This window comes from Limulus polyphemus, unplaced genomic scaffold (genome assembly GCF_000517525.1).
Source record: "Limulus polyphemus unplaced genomic scaffold, Limulus_polyphemus-2.1.2 Scaffold336, whole genome shotgun sequence".
Classification (NCBI taxonomy): Eukaryota; Metazoa; Arthropoda; class Merostomata; order Xiphosura; family Limulidae; genus Limulus; species Limulus polyphemus.
Genome location: NW_013665946.1, coordinates 214,818 through 232,071, shown reverse-complemented (window position 1 = coordinate 232,071; position 17,254 = coordinate 214,818). Strand labels below are relative to the sequence as shown.

The 17,254-nt window shown below is 32.3% G+C and overlaps 1 protein-coding gene across 1 annotated transcript in view; it reads right to left on the bottom strand.

The window, feature by feature from the left end:
* The window catches only part of LOC106457476 (tankyrase-like protein), a 167,279-nt gene that overhangs the window by 148,508 nt on the left and 1,517 nt on the right, over positions 1 to 17,254 (bottom strand). The window lies entirely within an intron of this gene.

Genomic DNA, 17,254 nt, shown 5'->3' with positions numbered 1-17,254 from the left:
ATTAGTTAAGTGTCCAGAGAGTAAAGCAAGAAGTCCTGAAAATGAAAAAAAAAACAAAAAAAACGAATTAGGGACATTCAACAGATGGTGTGGTCTCCTCTGAAGGCTATACACTTCTTACAGCGTCTTTGAATGTTGCTTGTAAGATTATTTATGAGAACATAAGGAAAAGAAATGTTTGATGTTTGTTTCCAGTTAAGCGTTTCTAGCGTTGTAATTCTGCAGACATGTCGCTGTGCCACTGGGTGGGTGGGTGGGGGGGGGGGGGGCTAAGACAAAAACTTCATTGACTTATCACAGTAGTTTTCATACCTTGTGGGGAGGCAATTCGTTTTTCCAGAACATCCTCTATTATACTGAGGTCAAGAGAACGTGCTGACCAATTCATAGGAATGATGGTGTAGTCTTGCGGATACTGGCTGATAACACGTGTTCCGTATGAAGAGTATTACAATTTAGTAAAAGGAAGTTATATCCTGTTGCACGCGCATATTGTCTAACATAGGAATCCAGGATCTCATTCTGATACCTCTGGCCCATTACAGTACCATCCTCAAACTCATGGCGGTCTGTACGTTTACGCGTGAACATTCATGCCAAGACCACTAAACCTGTCCACCACCATAGGAATTCTTTCCATGATGTGCATGGTCTAGTTGCGTGTTCCCACCAGATAAGAGTACGCCGTGAGTCAATGTAGGCTGAATCTTGACTCACCTGTAAAAAGAACATGTCTCTGTTGATATGGTATCCAAGAGAAGTGTTAACGTCACCAGTTAAAACATCTTCGTTCGTGTTTCTGAATGAAGGAAATACACATCATTGGTCATCCTGCACACAGATCCCCTTTTAATGCAGCCTCCTGTGTATCGTTGAAGCTGATACCAAACTTCCTGTGGCCGTACCAAAGTCCAAAAAGAAGTTAGGTTAGTGTAAAGTATCTGTTTCGTTGGGCCCAAAGTGACACATAACGGTGATCTGATGGCGTTGTGACTTCGAAGACCTTGTACTGGTCTTCGACCAATAGCTCCATGCAGTTGGAATTGTGTCCACACACGAGAAACAACATTTCTGTTTACATTTAGCCAACCGGGTCTGCCCAGCTTCAAGCCTACTAATAGCTCTCCACCTTACCGAATCTTCCAGACGATTTTGTTTGTTTGTTGGATTTCGCTCGAAGCTATTCAAGTGCTAGCGCACGTCCCTAATTTTGAAGTGATAAACTGAAAGGAAGACCTCCGATCACTATTTTATATCATTTCGTTCAACATCTAGAAGACATTATTTTCGACACACTTTCTTTAAGCACTGTCTGACAAGCATACAATAAATTTCTTTATATCGTTTGTGATCATATAATCTATTAAACTACTGTCTGTGTATTCAACACAGATGACTATTTCAGAATAAGGTCCAAACGGTGAATTTTTACTAAATACACAACTTTTTTAATGCTATAAAGAATATCAAGCAAATAAATCACATACCCTAGATGCCACAGAGTAAACTACCTATTTTGTATAAAGTTCACTCTTAACTGTGATTCAAAATACATCATTTATGTCTTGTTTTGTATATTACGTGGAGATGTAAATGCGGGAAGAAAAGAATATTTAAGAATCAGAATAAATATCATATGAGAAACCCATATTTAAACCCAAAACCAGCTAGGTTACATTTTTAACACCTGCCTAAAAGTACATTTTTAAACGTTTATCCTTTTTGGTCATGAATCAATAAAATAAAAAAATTGAATATGAAAATTATTTATTTAAAAAACTCAGCTTTCTTGAATAATAGTTAATATTCAGTTATAGATGGCACTTAATACATAATGTTTCTAGCCTGTTTTTTTTTTTTAAATCTTAATGTACAATACATCAGTGTACAATGAGACAAATAAGTGCTTTCTTTAATTCTGTATTTGGTATATAAATGATCGTCTTTAACTTTGTAGTTTATGGTAAATTTTAAGTATATTAGTAAGTTATACTAGAATTACACAAGATTTATATTTTATTATGAAGTAATCTATATCTTTATGATTCTAATCGGAGATTATATAATTTGCAGTGATTTTATATTTTGTGTAAATAATATATTTACATCTTTATGATCTTAATCGGAGATTATATAATTTGCAGTGATTTTATATTTTGTGTAAATAATATATTTATATCTTTATGATTTTAATCGGGGATTATATAATTTGCAGTGATTTTATATTTTGTGTAAATAATATATTTATATCTTTATGATTTTAATCGGGGATTATATAATTTGCAGTGATTTTTATATTTTGTGTAAATAATATATTTATATCTTTATGATTTTAATCGGGGATTATATAATTTGCAGTGAATTTAAATAGCGATATTATACATTTTAATGTAATTTTAAAAAAAAAGGTAATTAAATTGTATTCTTTTCAAAGTGAAAATAAGAATAGCCAAAGAGTAGTGAAAACCACTATGAAACCGGTTCTATAAAGAGCAAGTAATTTTAAACATTTTTAGTGACAACGATTCATGTACACACACATGATGAGTACTAATGTGTGGTTTTCTCTCTCTAATACAACGCTTTTTTTTTTATACACAATCTAATCACAAAAGGCGAATAACATAGAACTGATTACACCTGCTTAGTAAACACGCACAACACTGCGGTTTACTATCGGAGCAAAATAGTGACAATTTTTATTCTCAAATGTACCTAAATCTAGAAGGCTCACAGGTATCACGTGCTCCCCTCCTGTTTTCACTGATAATTTTGTCACATCAAGCATCTAATATTCAATTTATCTTACGATTATTTGTTCAAGTTGAAAATATGTTATATGTTAATCCAAAATATCGACACCTGTAAACATTTCAACGTTGATCCAAACATCGCTTTTTATCAGGTGTTATTTTTTAAACCGATATCCAATCAAAGACGTCAGAACGGATTATGTAATCTAATATTACGTACTATACAGCTTCAGATTTAAACTCCTCCTTCAGGGGGTCATTGCACCACGGCTATCTTGTTTTTGTTTTTCACACATCTGAAATTTTTACCTGTGCCGCTCGTCATTATGACAACATACATGGACAATTTCGTATTTTTGGTTAACTATGTTTCTGTGTTTTTTTATTATTGTTTAAGTAAATAAGTGAAAATCTGCAGTACTTTCAACGTGAACGGTAATAAAACATTAGTAAGGTCAAATTAATCTAATGAGGCTCAGAGGTTCACCTATGTGCATAACTTTCTTTTTAAAATGCACAAAGTGGCTCGTCTAAGACAGCGATGTGTCTGAAAAACACGAACGCTGAAAGTATGAACTTGATTGATTGTAAAAGGCGGAGTAATACGCAATATGACACTTGTTTCCATGGAAGCTTGCGTGTTTTTTGGCACTCTGCTATTCACATACGTAACAGATCCTGACTACAAACTCACGAACACTGATATTTAAACTTCAAACATTTTACTTCTTTTTAGTGAACAAATATCCTTATTATATATATATATATATATATATTGCGAATCAGTTTACTTCGTTTAAAACGGTTACTTTTAAAGATTTAAACTCTGTAGATTATTTTCCACAAAATATTTAAAAAATTTTACGAAATGATATACCCTCTCACCGTTTCGAAAAACTTGGGGATTTCAGCACTTGCCAAATCACAGCTAAAAATATTAAACTCCCCACACTCCAGTCAAAGGCCTGGTGCACCGCCATGGGTAGTTTTATCCACCTGTCGTATAGAAGTTTTTCAACACAAGTTTTGCATGAAGGATGTGCGTAACATTAGTAGCCCAACTTAAGAATACACTGTAAGAGACCGTTTCGAATATCTCACTTAATCACGTGCATGGGAATTAAACCTTCCGTTGAGCATTATTTTACAATGAAAACGTCGGACGAGAGACATTAAAACAGCGTGTGACGCTCATATCTATTTTGATACGCTACGTCATTCTAAACGGAGTATTATTTTGGCGTCCGTAAGTCGCAAGCGTAAGTAAAGTTTAAAGGGGGATAAAAACGAAAACTTTTTCGTCATAAATCTATATGTATTTGAGATAGTGAAAACTCAGAATTCCATCTGCGGATCTGCTTATCGGGTTTAAGTTTCGTCGGGTGTTAATTTTTATTGCGTCACAGTGTTTTATTTTACAATGAATGTTGTACCGTGCTGGTTGTATCAAGAGTCATAACGAAATCATCTTTCATTGAGTTTTAGTTACATGTAGAATGTCAGGAAAAGTAAATGGATATACGATAATGTACGTATGGGAAAGAAAAACGCTTCATGCCCATAGTAACAAAAACAAATCACAGACACAACAGAAAAAACTTTAATATTACAAATGTCTCGACAGATAACATAAATTAAGCCGGAAATATCACCATGACTTTTCCATACATAGGCCTACCGCCTAGTACTGAGAGCTGCATTGTTTCATTCATGTTATTACTTGCAAGTTTTAATTAACATAATGTAGTACGATATGTCGACAGGTGTCTTCGTGATTAAGAAGAATGTCAGGCGACAGTCGGGGACTCGTGATTAAGAAGAATGTCAGGCGAAAGTCGGGGACGTCATTTTTCAAATCGGATATGGTTCTATCTTGTATATATATATATATATATATATATTGTTACGACAGCGGAAGTCACGTGACTGTGGTAACACGTCATGAGATTCTAGAATGATCTTGAATTGTCCTGGCAACTCTAGTCTATTCCAGGCGCCCTCTTTTTTAGTATATAAGCTTGGCAAATAAAGCAGAATGACATAGATAGAGATATTGAAGATAGAGATAATCGAGTCAAGCCGTAAGTAAAGTGTGTGAAAACTGTGATTTATAGCGTGTGTTCATAAAAGTAGTCAAGTTTAAAGTGATTGTGGAAATTCTGTGTACTGCAAAGTTGTATCGAGAAAGAATAAACTAGTTTTAATTAAGAAAGGACTTGTATCACTGATGTTTCTCGGAAAGAATTTCTACGGGAAATTAGCAAACAAGCAAATACGCAACAATATATATATATATATTGCGAACCTTAGTGTCTGTCCGAGCGTTCGTCTGTCTCCCGTTTACGGCGGCCGCTTCCCGCGTTGCGTTTGAAAAGCTGCGTATGCAGGCAAAGCTCAACATTCGTTTTTGAAATGACAGAACAAGCATGAATAATATTGATGCCAAATCTTATTTCGCAAGTAGGATATTCTACACTAAATTGTTAGGAATTAATCACACTATCATTCACATTTCAAAATGTGACGTAACTTATTATATTAAAGAATAAAAATGTAGATTTACCGTATGTTATTGTTGAACGGTTCTTAACATGACTGAAATGCTCAACAATTACTTTTCGCAGTATGCGGTATAAGTAGCTCAGAGCTTCGGCTCTGAATGAAACCAAGAGTGCAACACAACTATTTTAAAGTCCATGAAATAATTTAAGTTGATAAACTTTTCCCGTCACTGGGGACGGGTATTTTTGTAACAAACAGGTTAGAAAGGCAATGCAATCAACTTTAAACGGGCTTTTAGTTGTAGAATACGTATAACCAAAAGCAATTCTTATTTTGGTCAAACTTAAGAGTATACAACATGATATACACATACTTTTCAATACACTAACATCATATCCTCTTATATGACTGGTGTAAACTATATTTGTACTAACAGATGTCCATTGAAACAATTTAACAGTAATTTCCTAAAAACAGTTATGAATAAATATAAAATGTGCAGTCAACCCAATCCCTTGGATCAGAACGTATGTGCATTATGATCGTCTCGTGGGCCTTTTTTTTTGTCATTCCAGGTATTGTTTTAATAGCGTGAATTGTATTACGTTTGTTTTTAAGCAAAGAAGACTGACTGCACTGCCAAAACTGTTTGGGTTTCGATGCAATGGATGCATCCAGCAAAATAGAGCGCTCAGGTAGTAGCCGCGGGGATTTTTCCGTTAGATGCCACCGTTCCTTGTGATTTTACTAAGCGCAAGAAAATACAGCTAACAAAGTGAGTGCTTTTTGACAGTTGCCGTTTCTATAAGAAGTGTCAAAAAGGAGTTGTCCAATTCAAATCAATTTATTCGACATGGTACAATAGAATAATTCACGTATAGAATACGGACAAAAAAAATATATGTAAACCTAACAACAACAAATATATATTCAAACACATTCCTCTCTTTATGCGTTTTTTCCGTTCATGTTCCTATCTTCGAAATATTTATTTCAATCAGTCGACTGAGGAAGTCCAATTTTTCGTGAAATTCCCTCACAAAAAGAAACATTTTCTGTTATTAATAAGTTGTTTTTATTCTCAGATTAACCGTTCAACACATAAAAATACTGAAGGATCGATGTTAATATCGATATGAAATTTTAGGAATTGTAAAAAATGAATAATTTTCTTGTAATGTACTCTTGAAAAGAAGCATTCTGATTTATATTTTGTTTTCTACTATTATCTATTTAGATTTGAGATGTCGGTATACTCAGCATATACCTTGACATCAAATACAAGCCTGCTATATGAAACTGTTCCAAAATCATGACATCTCGCATAGCGCCTTTCATTCACCTACTTCTACTGTGACATCAGTTCCAGGCACAACTAAGTAATATCTAGATGTCAGTATACTAACTCCTAGTACTTGATGACATACACCCACTTGTAAAACCATTCACAAGTTATAAGTGCCGAGATAAAATCGATCTAATATTGACGCTCCTTCTTGGTCGACATGGTATAATTTGAGGTTGATAATCATATCAAGATGCTTCTGAAGATTGCAGACAGATTTTAAGTGATAAACAATTATTATTCTATGTACAAAATCGAATTTCGTTTCTACTTTAATGCGAAATTCGGTATCAGTGATTAAGTGTGAAAAAGTATTTAATGAGATAATAAAGTAACATGTACCGAAAACAATAAGCGTCTCACAACCCTATAACCATATCTAAAATTCAAATTACTTTAACAACCAGACTAACGCTGAGAGAGAACCCTCACACACATGATAAACAAAAAAGTAACAATATATATATATATATTGATGGTAAATTGTGTACTGGTGCGAAAGGCATCTGTACAAATATGATCAACACAGCACTAACGATAAGCTTCATCAGATGATAGTACATGTATTCACAACCCTTACACGAAGCATGGGTTTAACAACGAAATCAGAAACAAATGTAGTCACTTAAGCCAGCATCATCCCACATCTAAACAAATATTAACTGTCACCAACCAGCTGTGGGAAGGTAGCAGCTCTTAACCAAAGGGAAACACGTATTAAGTGTATAAAAATAATCAAACAACTCTTGTTTATAAGTAAAAATGTATCCTCAAACAAGCCACCACAATGATTAAAACCGTGTATCAACAGTAAATAAAACCACATGTGAAATAATTATTGTCCTTTCCGTTTATTCTTTTGCAGCTTGATAACAACCAGTAAACTCAACGGAATCACTGATGTGAAATCGTGGTACATCCTTCTCACTAGAAGTCACATGAGTAAAATATCTAAGCTTAAACAGAACATGAAACAAACAAATATCAATCATCAGTATCTCTACCAGTTAAGTAATTACGCTTTAGTGATATTTGATAGATATATATTTCAAATATTCTACTTTCTGATAAAATTAATTCAAGAAGTATCGGCTCACACGTACATCACCATATCCACAAAAAAAAAAAAAACGTAAATCAATACACTTCACAGAGAGCAATTAGCTGGATAATAAGCACATGTTTTCTATTAATAGGCAAAGCTGATAACACCAAATATGTCTCATTCTTTCACTAAATACTTCCGTCCAACAGATCCAACTTTGTAACATTCAAAACAGGAGATCACAATGCATCAAAATACTGGAACACTCGCCCTGAACATTTTTTTACAGTTTACGCTGTTCAATAGTATCTCTATTAATACAATAATTACTGTATAAAGAGGATAAAAAATAAAGAGCTTTTGAACCTTACACTTTGAAATTATAAGTCTTTGTTTAAACACTGCGACTTTTAAATATTAAATTGCCTTTTCTCTCAAGAATCACTAACTACGAATAAAATACAAAAAAATATACCGTTTTACATACACGAAAAAAAAGGTAAATTATTTATGTATATTTTTCAAATAAAAAATCATTTTTCTAACAGATGAGTTCAAACGTTGTTACATAGTATCTCATTAGTAAGTACAATAAGCTTAACATGTGCGCGATATTTCACAATAGATAACGACTTACTAACACGTACAAAATCTCTCATACGACTAATCTATCAACGGAGGGATACTGATGATTTTAGGAAAACGTGTAGGTTCAAGAAATCACTTAAAAGACAAAAATACGAAACCCTATAATCCGAAAGGTTTTGAAAGGTAGCCCTTTCTTCATCCCAGGAAAACTTAACGATAACAGGCGTGTTCCACACCTAATGTTAAATATACCTTAACCTTGAAATCCTAGAGCAACCTGAAAGTCTTATTTTACTACCTAGAATACAATGTTTACTTACAAAACTTGGAGGAAGAAATTGTGGTTACTATGAAACATGAAAATTTAAGTGAATTAACTGGCATCATATATTTCTATAGTTTAGTCACTATGTACTCCTACCTTAGGTTCACGTTAATATTAGTTCTGCTTCTTTCTGACACGGACATAAATAAATGCAAATCCTGCAAACAAATCTCAGTTTAGTAAAGATTTGCGTCATTTTTTTATCGTTTGCCTATTATAACTGATAAGGTACCAAAACAACAGACAGACAGCTATGATCAGAGAAACAAACTCGTACATGTCTTTGCCCCCTCCTGTGTTGGTACCAACGGAAAAAAGCCTTCCTCGAACACATAGGACCACACGGGGTTTACAATATTCAAATATTTTTACCACTTTACAGAGTGAGTCTATGATGACTAACTTGCAACGTTTCACTGCAACGTGCATGCGAAGTAACGCCCCCAAAGCTAAGACCACACAGTCATTTCTAAACTTCCTAATAACTTCCTTTCTGACATCTCAGTCTATTGTAAAAATATAGTATTTTCCAGTGATTGACTAACATATTTTCAAAATTCATTTTTAAGTCATCTTTTTCTTTCTTTCCTAGTATATATATATATATATATATATATATATATATAACTATAATACAGACTGAAAATGTTACGAGAAGTGGACATTGCATTTTATTCATTTGCAAAGACAAATTTGAAAGTTAATTTTTACACATCCCTTCCAGTCTTCAGGATCCCAAATGGTCAAGTTATTACATACAATTTAATTGTTTCATTTATGGCATTTTCATTTACGTTGTAAGATGACCAAAACACTCCAATTTTACTTCTTTTTTTTTACTCTTTCTGTCTGCATATACATTAATATCGACTAGTCAGAATCATTCGAAAAAAAAGGAAAAATCACGTGCTTTAAATGATTTTCCAATATGTATTTACATTATTTGTGAGTGCTCAGAATTAACTATTAGTATTTTTTAACGTATGATGGGTCTAACAGAATTCTGGTGATAGATTTTACTCACCTAAAAACGACAAGAAAATAGGCAATTAAGATTCAGAAAGCATTTGCTTTAAGCATCGTCAAACAGATGTTTCCTATCGTGTGATTGCTCTAATCATTTCCTTCTACATGTACCATCATTTTAAATGCGATTTTAAACTTGAAAATTTCAAAGATCACAGATTGTGTTGTTCGACTTTTTGTTTACGTGCAATATGTAAAAACGTTATAATTACAAATTGTAATAATGATGAACAGCTTTTGTCCAACTAATGATTACACAGTATTTTAAGAAATCCTGAATAAAACTTATGACGTTCTTTTTATTTCTTAATTTATGCAACTAGGAAAAGGTAAACCGGTCTTGTTATTATAATGAGTTCTTAGAGAAGCTTGTAGAATTCCTTATCTATTCTGCAGATCCCAAACAGATGACTTATATAAGAATATTGCTTAATGCCCTGCCCTTTTTTCTCAAGTTTGTACATAAAATTAAGTGAAAAACTTTGTCCCATATAACTCTTTGTTACTGGAAGTTGTGTTAGGTCTTGTACAGACCATTTAGTAATTAACTATACTGACAAAGTAGTTGTAATGGCTGGTGTCACAACAAACACCAACGGCAGACATCCTAGTGCTAGTTTAGTACAATTTAATGATTAAAAAAAAAGTACATTTAATCAAACTACTCAATAAACGCTCTATCTTTTAAGTTAACGTTACTGTTCAGAGTTGTAAAACATCAAGGCACACGGTAGTGTGTCGTGCGACCAAAACAACCTGCAGGACACTGTGTGTTATTAACAAGAGTGACAGTTTAACGATTTTCACCTTCTGTATCTCCGACTATGGTAATCCCAACGATCACATATTTTCAGTGGATATGCTCTACTGGAAACTTACTTCAAATACCAAATTTCAAGGCAATCCATTAAGAAATACACGAGATACAAAATATACAATTTTGATTGAATTTCTTTCCTATTATTTTTCTTCTGAACACCAAAAGACAAGAAACTTTATTTGATAGAAAAACATACTTAACTTTTATGGATTTTTTTTCCAAATATGATATATTGATAGATCTTTAAAACTTGCAATTAAATGTAAAACATGGTCTAAACATAAGCCATATGTGCAAAGTTATTCAATAAAAACCACACAAATTTGACCAAACTTTTTGCTAATGCCTACAGTTTCACCTAAAAGTAAAAATGGACCTTGTATAGTTTTTGTCATTCAGATTAATGTCGAATTGAAAGGACGTGCAGATACATAAATATTGGTTAGGCCAAGCAAACTATATTAGCAGTTTTTTGCTCAAGTTTCCAAACGAATCATAGGGTGGCTGGTTATTATTCATCACTGACTGCCAACTTTTATGCACAAATTTGCTAAATTTTATTAAATTATTATAATTAAAGAGCATTTAGCATCACGTGATATTAGTTTAAATAATTATTTTTTTATACCTGAGTGCATGTGGGTGATGACAAGAAACTGTTAATTTAGTTTCCATGGCATTACTATAAAGGAAGTTATTAACACCATTTTAGAGAGAAAACTACCATGATATATTTTAAAGAATCTGGTTGGTTCTGCAAAATATAGGTCTGTTCCAAATAATATGGTTGCATTCCTAAAGCTAATGTTGGTTACTATGAGTGTCACTTTCTTACTTGCTGTGGTTTGTTGGTGTGTATTGACAAAAAATTATGGTATCTAATCAAAAACACCTTAGGTGTGAAAAAAAAAGGTGTAGCCAAAAAAGGATTGAATAAGTGACTCAAAGGAATGAAATCAATAGTGGCAGCCAAACTGGTAGCTACACTTATAACACTGATAAGAATTTTACAGCAAATATTCATTCATTAGTTAACTAGGCTGGGTACTTTGTTTTACTCACCATCATACCCTAGCTAACTAATGAATGTAAAATTCTTATCAATGCTATAAGTGTAGCTACCAGTTTGGCCACCTAAAGTGTTTTCGATTAATTATAATAACAGTAACAAACAATTCAAATAATAAGAATCAGAATCCTACCGTAACTATTTATCAACAATGCTAAAAAGTTTTCTAGTCCAAGAACATAAAACTTCAAGCAATTCATACTGACAGAACACTAAGAAAATCATTCAGCAATTAATAAAACATTGTACTAATCAAAAATGTATTTCTAGCCCTATCATTCTGAAATTCATCAAACCATACTTTACATAGGCAATACCAGATGTCCAACTATTTCAAACATTAATAATATTTCTATCTTTCTGTGATGTAAAGAAAAAAAATGCAAATAATTAACATCACTCTAGAAAAATGTAAATAACTTAACAGTGCACTTTCCCTCTATTTTCTGCATTTTATTATCACTTCTAGTAAGCATACGACAGTGCTTTAAAAAAGGAAAAAAGATAGCTTTATTCTTGAAATTAAAAAAAATGTAAAAATATTTTGGTGCACTTCTTACTCATCCACTACAGTTTCTAAATCTTAATGCTCAAACTTACATTGTTCTCTTCTCTTAGCGACATTGATTTTCTCTAAACACAATATTTCATTTTCTCATACATCACTGTTATAATCTTTTTTAGAATTAAACTTTGTTTTCCAAGACTCTCCATAATTACCCAGTTCAACACCTCCTAATAGAATCTTAATTTTCTACAATAGTTTATGCCCCAATGAATACTTGGAATATATTTAAGTTTTGGAAATCCTGGTTTAAACTTGTTCTGTTGCAAAATTACATTTTCATACACCATGCAAAATTATGGAATGGTTTGCTTAGTAACATGGTGTGTCAGAAAGGAGGAATAGGGATCATCAAAACAGTGCAAAAACAGGTTGAATCAAGATGCAAAGATTATATTTTCAATCCTACAACATGGACTCTAAAAAAAGTAAACAAACTAGGATGGAAATAATGTCTACATTGTTTTCCCGAGCTACAAATCCATATTTTGACTTCACTAAAGGTTCATAATGAGCTATCTGTGCTCTTCCCACCATGGATATCTCGAAACCAGTGATTTGTAGCTTGAGAAAATAATGTAGACACGATTTTCAGCCTAGTTTGTTCATTTTTTTTTTTATGATCCCCATTCCCCCTTTTAAAAATTAACAATTTTCACTACTCTTGTTTGTGTGTGTGTTTGTTTGTCTTTTGTTATAGCAAAGCCACAATGGGCTATCTACTGCATCTACCGAGGGGAATCGAACCCGATTTTAGCGTTGTAAATCCGAAGACTTATTTACACAGTCGGATTATTATGTATTATTTATACAACCAGATATTAGTATATTATTTTGTACAGTCAGATATAACTGTATTATTTATACAGTCAAATATTAGTATATTATTTTATACGGTCAGATATAACTGTATTATTTATACAGTCAAATATAAGTATATTATTTTATATACGGTCAGATATAACTGTATTATTTATATAGTCATCTATCATATACGTATACAAAACCATGATCAAATGGTAAAAATACTATATTTCACATGTGCATACTTCTGTTAATCAAAATTTGCTTACATCTCTGCTGAGTAGATATATTGAAATAAAAAGGCACAATTAGTTTGTTCTCAGTACTTTGGTATGGGAGGGAGGGTTTGATATAAATGGGCAAAATTATTTTTTTGTCATTTTGCTCATACTAAAGATTCTATTAAGCATCTTAGCTGTCTTATGAGCAATAGTATATAGCTTTAGTATCTTTTGTATATACATTGAATAATAAACCAAATACCAGAAAACACAGGTTTATAACTATTGACAGTGTTCTATGTGTAACACCAAACCCACTACCCATGATCAATTTATTCTGATAAACAGACAATCAAGATTATGTATAAATGCTAATACTATTAGTATTTTCAAACAATTGTTAGAATGGAACAGAAATTATTTTAAAAAATGGTATGAAAAATTTAGTCCTAAACACTATTTATAAACATTTGGTTGATAGTGGCATACTAAAGAAGGGTAATTTAAAAAAAAACCTGAAATGCTATGAAAAATATACTTAATGAGACTGTGTTCTAAGTCAAGTAATTAATTCAAACAATTTTCTGATAAAAATGCTTAACTGCTAACCACATTAAAATGATACCATCAAAGATAGTTATTTTATGATTACTGATAAGATCAAACTCAAGGTTACAAATTTCAGCAAGATCAACTTTCTAAAAGGAAGAAGATTGCATTTGTTGGAGGATAGACTTAAATGTTTAACTTTTAAGAATTTGACAGTTCTTGGTGGAATAGACAATACTAAGGTATACAGAAATGTGGAACTATGAATGATTATTAAAAATGAACTAACTTCAAGTAAACAATTTTAAGGCTTCAAAAAGTAATTTATGGAAAATAATGGTTTTTTAACCATACAGATGGGAATCTTTTGATAACAAGAGGGAATCCTCAATAGCTGGAGCTGTAATTAGATTTCAAATTGATCAAGAGATAGAGCTATGAGCTAAAAGTTTGTACCTGAAAAAAAAAACTCAGCCATTTTATGAGCCACAGCTAAAAATAAAATAAATGTATGGTAGGTTTCTAACAAATGTTTCAAGAATGTTTTTATAAAAGACAGTAAGCACAAAATTATTTTATGCAATTTGTTTAATGGTGGAAAGGAGCAAATCTTGATTTATACTGAAGTGAACAAAAAAATAATGTCTTAGAAAAATTACACAGTATAAACTCCCGAGCCTAAATGACTTATCATGCCACAAGTTAAACCTGAGTAATATTACACTAAAGCTTCAAGGTTCAATTTTCAAAGGTCACTGGATAGCAGAAAAATTACCATTGACTGGAAACTTATTATTGTGGCTTCTGTTCAAAAAAAAAGAAAGGATTGAAGATGAATGTAGAAAATGACAAAACTGTGTGTTAACTTCCTTCACTGGAACTTATTGTTAGAATTTGTCACACGCCACTCAGAACACTGTTGTTGGTGAAAAAAAAAAACTTAAAAAAAAGGGAAATAAAGTCTGTTGTCTTAAAGTTAAAATGGTCATTATTCTGACCTGAAATTGTGTCCCTCAGAGATCAGTTATTAAAACTAGTGGAATTTGATAACTGATTAATCTTTGGGGTCATTAACTGATTATATCGAACTGAACACTTGTTACAAGACTTGGATAGTTGGAATAATCAAAAATAATAATTATAAACCCTAATTTTGTTTAATAATTTTTGTGAGATTAATCCATTTAATCATAATTTCAATTACTGGATAATTGGAATAGTCAAAAACACTATTATCTTCATGATAATTTTCATTAATTGATTATTTAACATGACACTAATCATTGCTCATAGGTAATTGATTATACTGATAAATCTCTGAACTATAAAATTTATAAACTTGGTTTTTGTGTAAAAGAAGGAGATGGGCTTAGATATGTTTACTGATAAAAAAAACAAAAGCTTTAATCAAATGTTTAGCTAAACAAAAAGTTGCTAGTGTTATGCATAACTCATCTTAAAATTAATAACAACTAGCTGACATATCTGTTCAACATACAAGGAAAGCATGAGGGGTCAGATACAAATGCCAACCCTCCTATGTCACCCCCAGGGGACCCTTAGGGTACATGCCAGGTTTGGTGACTATCATTCTAGTGCTTTGCCAGTTATAAGTAGACACACATACACAGACTTCTGTCTAATAATAAAAATGATAAAGCTATTATCTTATATAAGAACCAACGCCATTTTGGCTTATCACTGTGAGACCTGGATTTTGGGCCCCCCCATATTATGTACCAGACAGTGATAAACTTGTAAATATGCAGAGAATGGTTACAAAATAAAGAGTGAAATGGAAAGAGACTTAGAAGGAATTTGATTCAAATGCATAAAATAATAAATTTAGATAAACTACCCATAAAAAGTAGAAGTAATACAGTTGGAAATAAGACATTTAAAAATTAGCATAACATATGGACAAAGGTTTGTTTGTTCTTCATGGTTGTCCTTACACATCCTTGAGGAAAGTAATAATTTAAACCCACCTTTTATTTTACAGAAAAATCTTAAATTCCCCTTTCAAACTCCTGTAAAGTACTGGCACCCACAATTGTCAACAATAACTCATTACATAACTTAATCACTGTTGCAAAAATAAAACTGTCTTAATCTGTTCCAAATCTTAAATATGGGTCTTCATATTATTTTCAGAATATAATACAAAGAAATCAGACAACTTTATCCTACTGATCTTCTAAATAATCTTGTACACTTTAATAAGATCACCTCTTGTCCCTTCTTTATCGAAAATGAAATAATAAAAAACACTCAAAACCTCACACATCTAATAGCCTTCAGCAAAAACCTTTCCATCAGCACCCTTTATGGGCCCAAACCCCATTTTAACATTTTGTTTACATTTACCATACTTAAAAATATCCTTGATGTTAACTTTAATATTATCAGCTAGTTGTTTCTCATAAGCCCTTCTTTTTATCCAATTCCCAGGTTTCCTCTAGTTCTGTAAACTTTCCAACCTATTTGTGATTTAAACTTTCTTAACTCATAACACTTATACCTAATTATCTCTTTAGTAAACTTTGATTATTCCCATTATCGTTCTCTTTTCCGGAACATGTGTCTATTGAATTAAAAATTATTAAACAGTTACAACTATATCCTCATTAGTGGTCAACAATTAATCTAAAATGGCCTCCACCCCCATTCCCCAAACCCAGTTGGATCTCTGACCATTTGGTATAGAAAACCATCCCAAATCTCAAGAAATGTTTCTCCATCACTACATGACTCAAAACAATCCTAAACAATGTGTCTAAAATTAGTCTCCCATAACTATTACATCAGTATTCTGATTTCATTATACAATTTCTCAATAATCTCATCTGTCTGATCAGGTGGCCTGTAACAACTGCCAATTAAAAACTTTCTTCCATTGAAATATCTGACTGTAACCCACATAGATTCTACCATTGTTTTATGTTTCCAATCCTAATTGGCTACAGTTCATCTCTTATACAATAAGCCACCCCACCAATCTTTTAAAAAGTCTATCACTATTACATAATTTGTAACATGGAGTTTCAAAATAACTCCGATTGTCAATGTTCCCAATTTATGTAACAAAGTTTCAGTAATTTTCATTATATCACAGTCTTCCATTTCAATTAGATCCCTGGACTCATTCATTTTGTTCCCGATACTCCTACTATTAGAATAATAGCAACTAAGTATATTCTTGGACTTACTATGTTTATCTTTAAATATTAGTTATTTTTAAAATCATTACTTAATTTGTTATTCTTCAAGTCTCCTATTTCAAACTCCCTATTGTTCTGGTTACCACATCAGTTTATTTATTCCCAAGTTCCCTTACCACAATGCAAGTTTAAACCATTTTTCATGAATGTACTCAGAGCATCTCCAAGCATTTTAATACCTAGCCTACTTAACTTCAGCCCACCTCTAGCATTATAATTCACATTTACCCTGAAAACTATACCACAGGTCTAACCATCTCACCTACCACTCTAACTATATCCATGACAATCGTAATCAAGTTCACAATGTAAAACTTTTTGGCCAACAGAAAAATAAAATAGCATCTCAATCATTACGGTGTCTTTTGTATCCCAGCCAGTTTGAAAAACCTTGATATTGGGTGAAAGGCCTCATAAACAC